This window comes from Salvelinus namaycush, chromosome 21 (genome assembly GCF_016432855.1).
Source record: "Salvelinus namaycush isolate Seneca chromosome 21, SaNama_1.0, whole genome shotgun sequence".
NCBI lineage: Eukaryota > Metazoa > Chordata > Actinopteri > Salmoniformes > Salmonidae > Salvelinus > Salvelinus namaycush.
The window spans coordinates 49,491,086-49,497,085 of NC_052327.1; positions in this window are offsets into that span (position 1 = coordinate 49,491,086).

Sequence of the window (6,000 nt, forward strand, 5' to 3'; positions counted from 1 at the left end):
ATTGTGTTCGTTGTGCTGATTAATATCATGACGTCAAGAATTCACAGGCTGTTTTCGCGCCAACGTCAAATGAAATCGTGAACTAACGTTACAATTTTCCGATTTGTATTTAGGATTTTCTGACTTAAAAACATATTTTTATTTATTTAACTATGTTAACTATCTACCCAATGAAATGTGCTCCAAGATAATCAACGATGCTTTACAGTTAAAAAAAAAAAAACTATTCTTCGGTGAGGTAATGTTTTAAAATGTTTGTCTAGTTTGTTAACATTAGTAATCTGTCTCTTTTCAATCTTTGCCTGTTATTGTTTTGTGCAGCTAATGTTAGCTTAGTTAGTTAACGTTTACTAATTACAGACAGATGTATCTAGTTAGCAAGCTAACTAAATAAGTAATGTTTTAATGCGTTTTTAATGAATTCAGAAATCTTCAAGATGAATGCAAATAATCCAGTATTTATGAAGAAGGTATCCAGTCCCTGCCGCTGAAAAACAACCCCACAGCATGATGCTGCCATCACCATGCTTCACCGTAGGGATGGTGCCAGGTTTCCTCCAGACGTGACGCTTGGCATTCAGGCCAAAGAGTTCAATCTTGGTTTCATCAGACCAGAGAATCTTATTATATCTTATCTTATTTTTTTTTATTACCCGAAGGGGTCCCCGTTTAGTTTTTTACCCTAGCACTACACAGCTGATAAAAAAATAATAAACTAATCATCAAGCTTTGATAATTTGAATCATCTGTGTAGCGTTTGGGGGAAAAAAACAGAAGGTGGGGTCAGGACCGAGTTTAGGAAATGCTGCCCTACATCCTAGTCTTGACTAGAAGATAACCTGTCAGTGGAGGTTCTCATCTGTTGAACCAGTAGATATAGAGGAGGAGTTAAGATGGAGCCTCGTCCAAAACGTTAACCCCACAGGGTCTTTCCATTTCCTCTGAAAACCAGAGGTAGTTGTTGGGGACTCAGCAGAGGCTAATGTATTCAGGAGGGATGAACTGTAGACAGGAGTCCTTTGGTAACCCACTGTTCCCCGGTAGGCCGTCATTGTAAATATGATGAACTGTAGACAGTAGACGTACCTTGAGTCTGTTGAGCTGGTCCTGCAGCATAACTTTAATCTTCAGGAGAGTCTCCTCCTCCTTCTTCAGTTCCTGTAGACGACTCAACATGGTGCCCTGGTGGGGTTAAACCATTATTAGAAACTGGTTGGTTCCAGCCCTGAATGCTGATTGGCTGACAGCCGTGGTATACTGTATACCACAGGTATGACAAAACATATTTTTACTGCTCTAATTACATTGGTAACCAGTTTATAATAGCAATAAGGCACCTCCGGGGTTTGTGTTATATGCAAATATACCACGGCTAAGGGCTGTATCCAGGGACTCCGCATTGTGTCGTGCTTAAGAAAAGCCCTTAGCCGTGATATATTGGCCATATACCACACCCCCTTGGGCCTTATTGTTTATCTATATACTGAGAGGGAGAGACTTTCATATCACATCAAAATTATTTCAGAAATGCTAAATACACCGGTTGAATATATATACACTGCTCAAAAAAATAAAGGGAACACTTAAACAACACAATGTAACTCCCAAGTCAATCACATTTCTGTGAAATCAAACTGTCCACTTAGGAAGCAACACTGATTGACAATAAATGTCACATGCTGTTGTGCAAATGGAATAGACAACAGGTGGAAATTATAGGCAATTAGCAAGACACCCCCAATAAAGGAGTGGTTCTGCAGGGGGTGACCAGACCACTCACTTCTCAGTTCCTATGCTTCCTGGCTGATGTTTTGGTCACTTTTGAATGCTGGCGGTGCTTTCACTCTAGTGGTAGCATGAGACGGAGTCTACAATCAATCAATCAAGTTTATTTTATATAGCCCTTCGTACATCAGCTAATATCTCGAAGTGCTGTACAGAAACCCAGCCTAAAACCCCAAACAGCTAGCAATGCAGGTGTAGAAGCAGGTGTACAACCCACACAAGTGGCTTAGGTAGTGCAGCTCATCCAGGATGGCACATCAATGCGAGCTGTGGCAAGAAGGTTTGCTGTGTCTGTAAGCGTAGTGTCCAGAGCATGGAGGCGCTACCAGGAGACAGGCCAGTACATCAGGAGACGTGGAGGAGGCCGTAGGAGGGCAACAACCCAGCAGCAGGACCGCTACCTCCGCCTTTGTGCAAGGAGGAGCACTGCCAGAGCCCTGCAAAATGACCTCCAGCAGGCCACAACTGTGCATGTGTCTGCTCAAACGGTCAGAAACAGACTCCATGAGGGTGGTATGAGGGCCCGACGTCCACAGGTGGGGGTTGTGCTTACAGCCCAACACCGTGCAGGACGTTTGGCATTTGCCAGAGAACACCAAGATTGGCAAATTCGCCACTGGTGCCCTGTGCTCTTCACAGATGAATGCAGGTTCACACTGAGCACGTGACAGAGTCTGGAGACGCCGTGGAGAACGTTCTGCTGCCTGCAACATCCTCCAGCATGACCGGTTTGGCGATGGGTCAGTCATGGTGTGGGGTGGCATTTCTTTGGGGGGCCGCACAGCCCTCCATGTGCTCGCTAGAGGTAGCCTGACTGCCATTAGGTAGCGAGATGAGATCCTCAGACCCCTTGTGAGACCATATGCTGGTGCGGTTGGCCCTGGGTTCCTCCTAATGCAAGACAATGCTAGACCTCATGTGGCTGGAGTGTGTCAGCAGTTCCTGCAAGAGGAAGGCATTGATGCTATGGACTGGCCCGCCCGTTCCCCAGACCTGAATCCAATTGGGCACATCTGGGACATCATATCTCGCTCCATCCACCAACACCACGTTGCACCACAGACTGTCCAGGAGTTGGCGGATGCTTTAGTCCAGGTCTGGGAGGAGATCCCTCAGGAGACCATCCGCCACCTCATCAGGAGCATGCCCAGGCGTTGTAGGGAGGTCATACAGGCACGTGGAGGCCACACACACTACTGAGCCTCATTTTGACTTGTTTTAAGGACATTACATCAAAGTTGGATCAGCCTGTAGTGTGGTTTTCCACTTTAATTTTGAGTGTGACTCCAAATCCAGACCTCCATGGGTTGATAAATTTGATTTCCATTGATAATTTTTGTGTGATTTTGTTGTCAGGACATTCAACTATGTAAAGAAAAAAGTATTTAATAAGAATATTTCATTCATTCAGATCTAGGATGTGTTATTTTAGTGTTCCCTTTTTTTTTGTGCAATATATATATATAGAGAGAGAGAGATTTTTTAAAACCTTTTATTGAACCTTTATTTAACTATGCAAGTCAGTTAAGAACAAATTCATATATACAATGACGGCCTACCAAAAGGCCTCCTCCTACAGTCAATAGTACAAAAGAAAAATCTATTTACATTGTGTGCAAATGTAGAATAGTAGGGAGGTAAGGCAATAAATAGGCCATGGAGTTGAAATAATTACAATTTAGAATTAACACTGGAGTGATAGATGTGCAGATGATGATGTGGAAGTAGAGATACTGGGGTGCAAACAGCAAGAGGGTAAGTAATATGGGGATGAGGTAGTTGGGTGTGCTATTTACAGATTGGCTGTGTACAGGTACAGTGATCTGTAAGCTGCTCTGACAGCTGGTGCTTAAAAATAGAGAGGGAGATATAAACCAGGTTCAGCGATTTAAAAAAAAAAAAAAAAAATTGCAATTCTTTCCAGTCATTGGCAGCAGAGAACTGGAAGGAAAGGCAGCCCAAGGAGGTGTTGGCTTTGGGGATGATCAGTGAGATATACCTGCTGGAGTGTGTGCTACGGGTGGGTGTTGCTATGGTGACCAGTGAGCTGAGGTAAGGTGGGGCTTTACCTAGCAGAGACTTATAGATGACCTGGAGCCAGTGGGTTTTGCGATGAGTATGAAGCGTTTCTCATTTGAGAAACCAAGGCTGTTGAGTCCGCCGATAAGAATGCAGTGATTGAACAGGCTAGTAATAGGGGTTGCAACAATTTCGGCTGATCATTTTAGAAAGAAAGGGTCCAGATTGTCTAGCCCGGCTGATTTGTAGGGGTCCAAATTTTGCAGCTCTTTCAGAACATCAACTGTCTGGATTTGGGCAAAGGGGAGGGATTTGGGCAAGTTGCTGCAGGGGGTGCTGAGATGTTGGCCGGGGTTGGGGTAGCCAGGTGGAAAGCATGGCCAGCTGTGGAAAATTGCTTATTGAAATGATCGATTATCGTAGATTTATCGGTGGTGACAGTGTTTCCTAGCCTCAGTGCAGTGGGCAGCTGGGAGGAGGTGCTCTTATTCTCCATGGACTTTAGTGTCCCAGAATTTTGGGGAATTAGTGCTACAGGATGCAAATTTCTGTTTGAAAAAGCTGGGCTTTGCTTTCCTAACTGACTGAGTATATTGGTTCCTGACCTTGTCTGAGAGAGATTAAGTTAAGCCTACAGGAAACACAGCTCTTATTTTAAGTGTTTCTAAAATCCCCTCTGGGAAAATGAATGGTGGGAAAACTATTGGAACCATTTCCCTGTTTGACCGCTAGGTTTTATGGGACGCCTCCACGTTGGGGCTCTAATGTAATGGAACTGGGAGTTATGATCAAGGGACTAGTTGAGTACAGTTTAATAAAATAAACAGTAGATAACAAGCTTGTATTGATGAGGGATGTGCTGAAGGAGTCTAATTTAAGATAAAATTCCGCCAAAATATAATTCAAAATCCCTCTGTAGAGAGGGACAAACAAAGCCTAGTTTTATCCTAAACTAGAACCAAACATTACGAGTAGCAGTTTATAACCAACAGTATGGTTATAACGTTATAACGTAACATGAGTTAGTTTAGCTTATGTTAGCTGGCTGGCTAGCCATCACCATTCAACCAAAGCCTGCACCAACTTGGAATGTGCACGTAGCTAACCTGCAAGTAGCCTTGATTTGTTTCTGCTACAAATAGGAGATACACAAACGGGCGTTTTTGTGACGGTAAAGCATTTGTTGTGAACTATTTAGAGTACCATTGTGCATGATTTTACAAACCCGATGTTGTTGGTAGCATATTAGCTAGCTAGCTTCAGAAACGTTATTTTTCCTGATTGAATCAACTGCAGAGGAGATGGTTATTTTGAACATGTTCTAGAATGTTCCAAAACGTTGAAGAATGGAAACAAAGTTGCATGAGAACATTAACTGGCTACCATCCTCCAAGCTGGTTAGCAATATTATCTAATGTTGTTGTAGCCTCCGTTATTCATTCATTCACTTGGGTTGCTTCCAGACATTTCCGGTTCTAGTCGCCGTCCACAACAGCTTGACGTGATCCTTTGGTGACACCTTGTGGTCTCCGACTTCATTACATTTAGAACCTTGTGATTGAAAATACTGTGCATACAGTACCAGTCAAAAGTTTGCACATACCTACTCATTCCAGGCTTTTTCTTTATTTTTACCTAGTGAAGACATCAAAACTATGACGTAGCACATATGGAATCATGTAGTAACCAAAAAACGGTTAAACAAATCAACATTTTTTTTTAAATATTTAGATTCTTCAAAGTGGCCACCGTTTGCCTTGATGACAGCTTTGCACACTTGGCATTCTCTCAACCAGCTTCACCTGGAATGCTTTTCCAACAGTCTTGAAGGAGTTTCCACATATGCTGAGCACTTTTTTGTTGTTGTTGAGCTGCTTTTCCTTCACTCTGCGGCCAACTCATCCCAAACCATCTCAATTGGGTTGAGGTCAGGTGATTGTGGATCCTTCTTGGTCAAATAGCCCTTACACAGCCTGGAGGTGTGTTGGGTCATTGTCCTGTTGAAAAACAAATGATAGTCCCACTAAGCACAAACCAGATGGGATGGTGTATTGCTGCAGAATGCTGTGGTAGCCATGCTGGTTAAGTGTGCCTTGAATTCTAAATAAATCACTGACAGTGTCACCAGCAAAGCACCTTCACACCTCCTTCTCCATGCTTCACGGTGGGAACCACACATGCAGAGATCATCCGTTC